This window comes from Ambystoma mexicanum, chromosome 4p (genome assembly GCF_040938575.1).
Source record: "Ambystoma mexicanum isolate Mex_15411 chromosome 4p, UKY_AmexF1_1, whole genome shotgun sequence".
NCBI lineage: Eukaryota > Metazoa > Chordata > Amphibia > Caudata > Ambystomatidae > Ambystoma > Ambystoma mexicanum.
The window spans coordinates 897,694,055-897,706,453 of NC_090927.1; the positions used below are offsets into that span (position 1 = coordinate 897,694,055).

At 45.5% G+C, this 12,399-nt stretch overlaps 1 protein-coding gene across 14 annotated transcripts in view; it reads right to left on the reverse strand.

The window, feature by feature from the left end:
* The window catches only part of MAP3K7 (mitogen-activated protein kinase kinase kinase 7), a 1,005,666-nt gene that overhangs the window by 215,346 nt on the left and 777,921 nt on the right, over positions 1-12,399 (reverse strand). The gene's annotated exons all lie outside the window — the stretch shown is intronic.

Consider the following 12,399-nt stretch of genomic DNA (forward strand, 5'->3'; position numbering starts at 1 on the left):
TATGACGCCGACCCGAAGTGAAACGTGCAGTTCCAGTAAATGACAGGTAAGTTCTGGATGAGCGCTCGGGTAATGTCTTTGCATTCGCTCATTCAATGTCTTTGTCTTTTTTCCCCATAGGGGCCGGGGTCCGGAAAATGCCTGGAAGCGGCAAGACCCGAAATGAAATGGGAAAAACCCAACAGGTAAGTCATGGAAGGAAACTGAGCTTTTCCTATTCCTTTCCTTCTCTCACCTTGTTCTTGTCTTTTTCTCTCTAGGCTCCGGGAAGTGGCTGTGGATCCGGATAATCGCTGCTGAAGATGGAGGCGTCCAGGATAGGTGAGAGAAATGCAGCGCTGCAGCGATCGTAGCGAAATGCTTTTAAAAATGATGTCTTCCTTTTCAGGATCGTCGGTGTGATGTCTCCGTGGTGCTGATTTAGCAGGTATGGTCTTTTGTCTCCCTTTGCAGGTGACCCAGGTTGCTGACAGGCGTGGCTGAAGTCCAGAAGCAGGAGCTGACACAGTGAGCGTCCAGCTGCGAGGAGCAGAACAACACGAAGCGTGAGTTGCTGATCGGGTGTGGTTTAAATAGCTTTGGAAGAAGTTCCAAGTGTGTATCCTTCCACCGATCAGGTATGTATCCTTCCCGACCACACCCGGGTGGAAAATAGTCCGACAGGTAAAGTAGTTCCATTCAGGCCTCAAGAGGGCCTGGATGTAGCAGCATGGTCTGCATCAGGTAAGTGCACATTAAAACACTTGAACACATGTCTAGCTTTATGAGCCTGGCGCCTAAGGCGCCAGGACTGCGTCCAAAGGGCCCCAGCTTGGGCCCGCTGGCACTCCCCTGGGGGAAATGATGCCTGCCTCTGGGGTTGCTGGGTCGGACCTGGCTCCTTGGAGGTAGGCATCATGACATGAAGCAGAACAGCTCACACTTCCTGTTGACACTGGACGCAAACAGATCTACTTGAGGCACTGCCCAAAGGGTGAAGATCTATTGAAGGACTTCCTGAGCTAGTTCCCACTCGTGTGAAACCGTGCTCTGCCTGCTCAGAGAGCCCACCACCGTGTCCTCCCTCGCTAGGTGAGCTGCTGAAAAGGAGATTCCTTCATGAAGTGCCCAGAACCAGAGCTGCATTGCCTCTCGGCATAGTTGTAGTGACCCTAAACCTCCCCTCTTGTTGAGTTGTACATGGCCACTGTGTTGTCAGTCATTATCAGGGTTCCATGTCATTTAATCGCAGGATGTTTTTTTGCTTTTTTTTTTAGCGCAATTTTTTCTCGAAAAGCCCATTTTCAAATAAATACGATGGGTTTTTCTGGAAAAAAAAATTGCGGTAAAAAACCCAGCGAAAAAACATCCCACGATGAAAGGACGTTGTACCATTATCAGGACTTTCCCCGCAGAAAGGCCTTCAGCGCTAGTCCGATTGTCCTCAGCTCCAAATGGTTTATGTGTAATTTGGACTTCGATGGAAACCAACGACCGATGACAGTCAGATCGTTGGCGTGGGCTCCCACCCAGTGAGTGAGGCGTCCATAACTACTGTTATCTCCGGCCATGGCTGCCAACAAGATTCCCCCTGGCCCTCACAGGCCCACCACAGGAGATCATTTGCGACTTTGCTCAGAACCTGAAGTAGATCTAACATCTTGCCTGAAAAAAGGCCACTGGGACCTGAGGGCCCACTGGAAGGATCTCATTCTCAGATGAGCCTCTGGTACCAGAAAAATGTAGGATGCCATGAGGCTGAGCAACCTTAGGAAATCGAAGGTCAGAAGATGCTGGGCATTGTGAAATCTGGTGACCGTCTGCTGAATGTGCTGAGCCCTCACCTCGGGTGACTAGGCTTTCTCAGAGGAAGCACCCAGGACCGCTGCAATGAATTGGAGCTTTTGGGAAGGCATCATGTGGGACTTCTTGAAATTGAGGGAGAAGCCAAATCTATGGAGAGTGGCAGGTGATGCTGAGATGTTCCAGGACCTGTTCGGGAAACAGGCCCGGATAAGCCAATCATCCATGTTGGGGTAGACATGAATCCCCCCCGTCCCGAGACTCGCTGCCCCCACCGCCATCTACTTGGTGAAAACCATTTGGGCGGAGGTCAGTCCGGATGGAAGAACTCGAAACTGATGATGAAAACTGCCAACAGCGAACCTCAGGTACTTCCTGTGCTTGTGATGAATAGGCACATCAAAGTAAGCATCCTGAAGGTCCAATGATACCATCCAATGATGTAGCTGGAGTGCCTGAAGGATCTGAAAAAGGGTAACCATTTTGAATTTGTCCTTCCTGAGGAACTTCATTATTTATTGAACATTTGTATGGCACCTATACAGCAGAAAGTGTTTTCAGGTGCCACAAGACAAAAAAGGGGATGGTGAGAAGGGGCGGATAAAACAAGAAACTGTCCTAGGCCTTGGGACATTCCGATTGTGCAAGTGCAGTAAGTAAAGTTCAGGGAGTGTGTGTGGAGGAGGCCCCATGGATGAGGCAGGGTAAGTGCTAGCGCAGTCTGTGTAGTGCAAGTGTTCGGGGAGGCAGGAGTTAAGGTAAAGGAGTAGACCAGACTCGGTAGGCTAGTCATGGAAGTAGCTCGAAAGCAAGTGCTAGTAATGGGGAACGAGGGAAGAGTGGTGGGAGGAGGGCCTGTCCCCTGTAGAACGCTGAAGGTGCCAGTCAGCCAGTCATTGCAGCAGCGGGTGGATTAGCAGGGGATGGGGAGAGCGAAGGAGGAGGAGAAGAGAAAAGTCTTGAGGAGTTTCCAGAACTTAAGGAGGTCCGACAAGTCTGAGAGGTGCGGGGAGGCCATTCCAGAGGGACGCTGCTGCCAAGGAAAGAGATCTACCCCCTACTCTCAGCTTGTTCAAGTATCTCAAGTCCAAAATGGGTCTCAATCCTCCATCCTTTTTAAGTAAATGAAGTACCACCCCCTGATCCTCTCTGTCACAGGTACTGGCTCTGTTGCATCTTTCTCTAGCAGAGTGGACATTTTCTGCAAGAGGAATGGATCTAGATGTTTGCGGGAGTGGCTCCCCGGTGGATGATCTGGTGGCCTTCTTAAAAAGGGAAAGCAGTAACCCTGGGATACTGTTTGCAAGGCCAAAGCATCGGAAGTAATGCCCTGCCATTCTTCCAGATGCTGACTGAGCCTGCCTCCCACTGCAGTCCTGTGGACTAAGGCCTCAGAGGGGGTTTGAGACAGCTGAAGTAGCGGCTGAAGGTAAGGCAGCCATTCCCTGGGTGGAGTTAGCACCTCTTTCTCGTCCACCACAATGACATTTTCTCTGGCCTCTTGGACTGGCGTGGCCTCCTGCTCTTCCAAATGCAGAAGAGTAGCGAAAGGATTGATCCCTCCAAGTCTGTGCAGTGGGGTGAGAAGGTTGAGGCTGTCTTATAGCGACACTGAGGGATTTGGCTGCTGCATTCGAGGTCTGCATTTCTCAAGGCTTTCATCAGCCTTTTCTGTCAAACATTTGTGTGCCATCAAACGGCATGTTAAGTAGCCTGGACTGCACATCTGGTGCAAAGCTAGACTTTCTCAACCACGTAAACCTGTGCATTACCGTGCTCGCCGCCATGGTTCTGCTAACACTATCGGCAGAGTCCAAACCTGATTGGATGGATTTACACATTGCATCCTTGCCATCTTTCACATATTTTTCATGAAGCCTTCCCTCGCCTCTCCTTCAGGGATATGGTCAGCTGCCATTGCAATACAGTCCCTCAATGTATGGGTACATTTGGCCACAGCGCAAGTGGCGTTGATGGACTTAAGAGCCATACTACTGGCTGAAAAAAACTTTTGCGAATGTGTCAAAACGCTTGTCATCCCCATCGGGAGGGATGGTAGGGTAAGCCGCTTGCCTAGATGTCACAGCCTGCACCAAAAGGCTTTGTGGGGTAGGGTGCCTTGAAATGTATTCTGGGTCAAAGCTAGAAGGTCTGTACTTTTTGAGTCACAGTTTTACTGACCACAGGACTGGTGTCAGGAGATTCCCAGTTCGCTATGACCCCTTTTTTGGCAGTGCTGCACGAAATGGCAAAATAGAGTCTTTTTGTGGACCCTCATCTAGGATGTCCATTAGGTCATCCTGTTCGTAGGCAGTGACTGGCCTACCCCAACCTAGATATTCAGTCACTCTATTCATTAGTTGTCTGTATGATGCTTCAGCATGCTCAGATGTGTCAGAAGTACCAAAATCAATTTCAGGGGAAGCATCCAGGTCACTTACACTTAGGTGTTCCAAATACCAGGCCAAGGGCTGGAGTATCCTGATCTGAGGGTTCTGCTTCCTCAAAAATAGAGGAAAGGGTCAAGAAGTCTTTTTTTCAACAAAGGCTTGAACGTTTTCTCGATTTCCTTCAAGGATATCGAAAGTCTTGACTTCATCTTACCTTTCGAAGGGTGTGCCTTTTCGAAGTTCTCTCACATTTGAAGCCCGAAAGTCTCCCATTCAGCTTTCAAAGCTAATTTGTCTAGGCAGGCTACCCTGCCTTCAGGAAAGGAGTCGAAGGATGGAGACAGAGACCTACCCATGATGCTGTTTCTTAGATCTCTTTCTCAACGATGAAGAGCAATGGTGGGAACCGCTTCAAGGACAAGAGTTTTTTGTAAGGTTTATCGGTGGCGACACACCCCTTGATTTGTCCGATTGTCTTTTCGAAGGCATCGTGGAAGAGGATTTCTGAGGGGGCCTACCCCCAGTAAGATTCCCCTTCTGTTCTTTTGAGTGCCTTTCCCGTCATGGACAGACCGGAGCCGCAGTCAGCCACCTTGCGGTCGATACCTAGGCACCACAAACAAATGCGGTGAGGGTCGGTCATTGCCATTTTCAACTCACACTCAACACTTTTTTAACCCGGTCTTCGGGGTCGACATTTTAAAACAATCATTGTAGTTTTTTGATAGAAACAACCGCACTGTATCCAAAGGGAAGCTTTAGTGGAAAAACAGAACTGAAGTAACAGGCACAGTGCATGCTATATACACGGTCTGCATGCTATATACACGGTCGATGGGGTTAGCCTCGAGAGGGGACAGATGCCTTCGAGGGACATCGAGTCGATAACGCCATCTACCGCAAAACATTTTTCCGAAACAGTTGACGCTAGAAGGAGTTATCATAAGATGAGGAATATGTGGGTGGACACAATCCATTCGAAAGGCTGATTCCCCAATTTCTATTGCACCGCTTCTTTCCCTATAAGAAATGGCAAGTCATTTTAGCCAGTGTCCCACTCTCCCAACCTTTAGGGCAGCCTCTTGTTGACGTGCATGTTGAACCCCACTCGCCAGCCTTAAATGCCTGCACTTAAAGCCTGCAACACTGATGTTTTTCTATGTGTCACTTGCTACAACGAGCAGAGTTCAGCTGTTGCCCCCGAGTGCCTGCGTTTCCGGTCAATAGCGGAGCTCAACTGTCGTCTAAAGCACAGACCAAGCCAGACTCAGGACAGAAACAACAACACAGGCCAAATGCAATAAAAGAGTAATACAATACAGGACCATCTAACCAGCACCAAAACGCACTCAAACATTAGGGCTCAATAGAAACTGGCAAATATCTATTGCGACAAGCATTCATTCCCCCATTTAATCATTTGTTGCCACACTTACTGTGCCTCCCATGCACCTTAAAACAGCTCTGGCAGTAACCCCCTTTTAACCACACAGCCCATTTCCGCACGGGGCTGCCTGCAGACCAGCACCCTTGTGAGCCCCTAAAACGTAAGCAAATACTAGGACCCACATTTACCTTGAGTTCCCAAACACTGACACGCACAACCTACCTTTGATGGCGATGTCCAGGTCAGCACACCAAGACCACAAAGGAAACAAAAGTACTGGGAATTGTGCACCATGACCAAACGTTTCTCGCGCTTATCACATTCAACGACCCGGCTACGATGATCCCAGAGACACCAACCAACCAACCAATGGTATTGACAAGTATGTTTGTACTTGAGGGTAGAGGTGGCGAGAAACTGATTCGAGAAACTAAACAAACTCAACTTTTACAGCTCAGCGTCGCCGCTCCCCAATCCACTTGTTTATCCAAGACTCACAATCATGGTGCTGGTTGTTATGCTATACATTTTATACTTTTACCATGAGGACATTCTGTTGCCACCATAAATAAACAATTAAAAACCCATACCCAGTTGAAGGCAATGGAACCCAACAACCATACTTTCTCTGGGGGGAAAAGAGATCAGCACAAACATTCTCCAATGCAAAGTGCACAAAAAAGAACAAAGGTTCTGTTGCAAAGTGGGAGAACCCACAGTACATGTTGCATAAAAGAACAATGCTAACATTCCTCGTTGCCAAGTGCAGTGCATTTTTCGTCCACCCAGGTCTGTTCCATTTCCCAAAGCGCTTACATATTAGTACCTCTTCTGCGTGCTATCACCTGATGCTTTTGTTCGCATATGCAAAATAAAATGAGACAGTTGTAGGCCGAGCACTTCTGATTACCAATGCGGCCGCTGTTGAAAGAATTGACGGTGCCCATCAATCCGCTGCAGCAGACTTTGCCAATGCGTTTTGAAGGATAACCCCGCATTTTGCACTGTGTGCCAAAGTGACCCTCTTTTCATCATAATAGTGCATTTGAGTAATATATAGTGACCCCTTTTGACAAATATAAGTACACGGTAGTAACAACGTGCATAGTATATAGCACTTCCTTAGGAAACCTCGCAGTACTGCAAATAGCAGGACCTAAAAATACCCACATCCATGCTGCTGTTTATGCTATGAACCATGATGCAAAGCTCTGTCTAATTGCTGTCTGATATCAAATGCCAATCCCAGTTTCTCCACGTAATCCCACGATGTGCTCCTGAGCGGTTTCTTGCTCAATCTTCTCAATCTGAACACCTGCATTTCCACCTCCCTTGCATTAACACATTGAGCTACTCGTAACTATTATCTAATCTAATCCTTTTATAGTCACTCATTTGAGCAATTCCAAGACATGAAATGCAACATTCGTATTAAAAGTTCTATTCACCACCAGAAGTGAGCAATCCTGATGAATCACACAAGACTGCATTGCTTAAACCCAAACACAGATGGGACTGGAAAACAATGGAAACCCGCTGTCCGCGTGTGTTGTAAATCCTTTCATACTAGAGAAACAAGTTAACAGATAAACACAGACTGGGGGAGTCAAATGCATACGGTCCCCCCAGAAACTACTAGACTACTGCCAAAAGTGACTTAACCAATTAAAAAAGCACAAGCGGTGAATCCCACAATAGTTTTTAGAAGCGTTCTGAATGCTCACAAGGCCTAGTAGGACCGCCTCACTCTTGCATGGTTATATTGCCTTTCATTCCCATGTTCCCTCCCTGTTGCCCTGTGGGCGCTTTGAAACACAAATTTACTCGATTTATAAGCGCCTTACAAATGTACAAAAAATAAATTCGCCCCTTCGGTCCACATGTCCAAATTGTAACTGGTACTTCACACAACAAACACATTTCAATAAAACTTCAAACAAAGCCGGATCCGACCCAGCCATAAGACAGACGAATCACCTTAAATACTCAAATGCGGCTGCTCTCTCCACTCCACCCATCCTGTGCAATCGCCCTCTCCTGCCCGAAGCATAATGCAACAAGATATGGTGAGAAACACCTCGAACTTAATCAATCGGCGCCCTTGCGCCCGCTGTAGAACACAACACTTTCCCTAACCCAAAATCGCAGCCTCTGTTGTTACAACCTATACTTTTAAACAAAGCTGGTTCACAGGAGGTATCCCATCCAAGCCATAACCATGGGTAATCCTGCTTAGTATTGAGTCGGATAATGAGTAAACGTGCTTGCAGCCCCATAAACCGCCAAAAAAAATATGGCGTTTTAAACCTAAACCACTGACCAGCCCCATAAGACAACAAAACCTTCACTGCAAGCATTACCCGAGAATAGCATAATTGGTAATATACTAAACAAATAGTCCGTTTTGCCTGTATGCGCGCACCATCTTAGCATTACTTGGGAAGCACGAGTAAAGTTGCTGTTGTGTCCTGGATGACAAAAAACGCTCTGTTAAACTTGAAGGAAACTGGAACAAAGAGGCCAAAGTAATCTGACACATGGCTGCATGCGAGGTTAGTCTACTCACTTTAAAAGCAACATTTGGCTTTGTGCACTCTGCTTGAGCTACTTGGCAAGGAAAACTACATTTCCCAGCAGCCACAGGCTCCTCAAATCAGTTCATCTGGTGCACCAGCGCCGGCACACCTGAGACAAGCCCAGTCTTCCCCAGTCATCGCTGGAAATGACACGTTAGCGTCTTCCTCCCGTAAATCCTGCCCTTCAGTTATTCTGTGTTTTGTAGGTATTTCTATTGAAGCTCTGCGCCTCACTTACAGCAAGGTTTGCCTTACGCACATACTATTGTTTGAACTGTATCCATAGCATTTTACTGTTGAACTGAGTATTCGTGTGCCTGCAGTCAATCCTGCTGTGTTTGCTGCGTGCCTGCTGAGTAGATTGAACTAAACCAGTGTGCAACAAGCAGTGTAATTTGAATTTTAACTCTGTTCCGTGATACTGTGTTAGATCAATTGTATTGTGCATTAGGCAGTCTGTTAGTACTAGATTTTAAAGTATAGAAAGATGCTTTTTTAATGAATTTGGTCATCAATGTATTTTTAGCCTTAGACACATTTATTGCTCCTCTGCGACTCCTTGTGTGAGACGAGGCCTCCTTACCTCGATATACAGCTACATTGTGTCGAAGCCTCGATGACTGTATAGCTGGTAAGAGCTGTGTAATGCTACCATCACAGTCCTAGATCTAGTCTTAATAAACAAAACTATAAAAATAACGCTCCTCAATACCAGATCACTGGGGATATGTGCCATACACGTGATACACAACTGGCATTAAAGCTGGTATTAGTTGTGGGCTTCGCGCTAGGACTACATTTCCGGGCAGTATTTTAGTCTGCACGCCCTATTAGTTCAATATCAGGCGCGTCAGGGGCACGCTAGTCTGCTTTGGCGTCTTGTGTCAGTTACTTTCTTGATCTTTGATTTGCATTGTGTCGAAGCCTCGAGGACTGTATAGCTGGTAAGAGCTGTGTAATGCTACCATCACAGTCCTAGATCTAGTCTTAATAAACAAAACTATAAAAATAACGCTGCTCAATTCCAGATCACTGGGGATATGTCCCATATATATTCACGATTACATCCTGGATAAGGAAATGGATCTAATGGCAATTACGGAGACCTGGCTTCAGGACTCATGTGGACCGGTTATTGATTTGGCAACCCCTAAAGGTTACAGATTTTTTTGGACAAAATAGAGGAGGAAAGGGAGGTGGAGTGGCAGTTATAGTAAAGGAAGAATTATGTTTATTTAAATCTCCTATGAGCTGTGAAACCCTTCATTTAAAAGTTACCTCTTCCCCTGTAAATTGTGCTAATATCGTTGTGATCTATCGGCAGCCTAATGACATGCCAAACTTCAACGAGGATTTTACTGACTTTTGGTCTACATTAAATACATCAAATTGTTCCACGTTGATGTCAGGGGACCTGAATAGATGCAAAGGAGATTGTGCCGACAAAGAAGCACTACTATTAGAACAATCGATGAATAATATAGAGATGTTCTTAATAATAAGCCCACACATAACAAAGGAAATATATTAGATTGGCTTGCCACTAGACATTTGTTGGTAAATGCAATTGTTATGAAACCATGTATTTGGTCCAACCATTTCTGCATTACTTTTCAAATAACACTGCCAGGTAGACAGGCCTTAAGGAGCAATGTACCCAAAAAATCCACAGCAGAAATAAAAAGTACAAAAAGATGACCTAGAAAGCAGTCTTTGTGAAAAGTACCACTGATCTTGACCCACCTTGTGTTTTGGTAGAAAGATAGGAGGAGGACCTGGAGGTAGTGCTGAATAAGATTGCACCTATGAAAAATAAGATGGTTAGAAACCAAACAAATTGTCATAGCTGGTTCTCTCTAGAATTAACGAAGCTTAAACAAGAGGAGAGCAGAACGAAATTGGAGCAAAAACCAAAATGAGGAAAAAATAACTATTTGGAAGAGCATAGAAAAACGGCATCAAAATGGTATCTGATGTAAAAAAATACTTCTCTAATGGAGAAATTGGGAAGGCAGTTAATAACACACAGAAGCTTTTTGAGATGTTGAAGTCTAGAAAAACCTCAGGCTGAATCAGAAGCTTTTCTGCCTATGAATGAGGATTGCATAAAAATACAGCATGCCTTTGCAGACAAGGGGTCTTGTGTCAGGGGTATTGAAAAGATTGCAGCAGAGTCTACACCCTGGACATCTTGTCTGAGACAGATGTGAGAATTAGAGGGGAAAGTCCCTCGCTGTTAGAGATAAGGAGAAGATACTAGGGAAAATGCAACCGATATCCTGCTCGGGGGATATTATTGCTGCAAAATGTTTGCACCATTTTTGACACATTTTACAAATGTCACCTTTATACATAATACTATTCCTGATATTATTAAGAAAGTAGTGGTCACACCATTGCAAAAAAAAGAACGGACTAGACCGTATGGCCGCAAGTAATTTGAGGCCTATTACAAATGTCCCATTTCTTTTAAAGATTATAGATATGGTTGCCACGATACAGTTTCACGAATATGTAAAGCAGGAAAATATTTTACGCCCCAGACAATGAGGTTTCAGGTCCAATTATGTAACCAAGAGTGCGCTATTGGAGTTACAGACCTAGATGCTGGGAATTGTGGATCCGAGTAAAGCTGGGAACTGATGCTGCTTGACTTGTCAGCAGATTTTGATCTTTTAGATCAAAAGCTTTTGAAAACCTTGTCAACCGTGGGTTGTTGTTCAAAAGATGCCATTGGATGGATTGAATCTTTCCTTTCAAATAGAAAGTTGAGGGTCTGTTGGGGCCAGGCTACATCTATGGATAGAGTATCCACCTATGGAGTTGCACAGGGAGCGTGTCTGTCCCCAGCCCTTTTTAATGTTTATATCTGCCCACTGTGTAATCTTTTAGAGAAGATAGGGGCAAAGTTTACAAACTATGCTGATGATACACAGCTCCTGATGGGGCTGTGTGAAGATTACACAAAGGACACTAGAAAAATTCAAAGTATTTATAAAACAATCAAAGATTGAATGACTGCCAAATGGTTATGTTTAAATAGTGGACAAAATTGGATCCAGGCTTTGCAAGTTTCACTATTGATGGGTACGATATCAAAGCACAGGATAAGGTGAAGACACTGGGTGTGGTGTCGGACGCAGGCCTTGGGGCCGATGCTCAAGTAGACAGTGTGGTGAAAAAATCCCAGTACCGTCTCAGATTGTTGAGATTGGTAAAACCATATGTTACTAATAAGAATTGTGAAATTCTAGTCCGGGCAATTATTATGCCCAGACTATACTACTGCAATGTGCTGCTGGGGGGGCGCTAACAAAAGCTCCATAAATAAAATACAAACTCTGCAGAATGATGCAGTACGTATCATTAAAAACAAATCACAAAGAGACCATGTAGCCGCTGCCAGAAAATAATTACATTGATTGCCAGTTGCATCTAGGATCCTTTTTAAAGTAATTACTATGACACACAAATGTCTTTTTGGGTCCGCACTATCCTATCTTAAGGAAGGAATTGTCTTACAAACATAGGAGAGACACGAGATTGAGTAATACCTTTCAGTTTATATGCCCTAGGGTCAAGAGAACAAGACAGAGAGGTAGTTCTTTTCCAGTCCAGGCAGTTAGTGCCTGGAATGTACTCCTGGTGGACCTATGAAGAGAAAGGTATCTCCTCACCTTCCGCAAACGATTGAAGACACTGCTTTTCAATTAAATAGCCTCACCCGTGATTAGGATTCCAGGGTATCAGCGTCTGTCTTATGTGTGTGTCTTTCTCTGTGTGCCATGATGCCTATGGGCTGCGACGCGTAGGAAATAGATAAATACAAATAAAAATAATCCTGCTGCTGGCATTTAAGGCCGCCTGCCCCTGGCCTCTGATGTCACCAACCAGGTGCAACATATTTTCGTCCTGCGAATCCCCATTTACCTTTTTCGCTGTCTGCCCCTCCCTTCCTGTGTGTCTGTCTAATTTTCCGCAACCTCCTCCTCAGACCCTTTGTTCATAGAGGAGAGGGTTTGGGGGCCTTAGCCCTCTGCCATGTTAAGTCATGGCACCTGAACGCCCACCCCCTTCTAGGGGGTTGTGTCATTTCTCTTTTTTCTCTTGGTAGTGTAGAAGAGCGTGTACAAGGGCAAACGTGCAGGTTTGCATTAAGACCGTAGGACCACTATATACCCGAAGGCAACAGATCCCTCAAGCGGTGACAACAGGTGAAGCTATGCGAATTGGCACTGTCTCTATATATCCTAAGGCAACCACT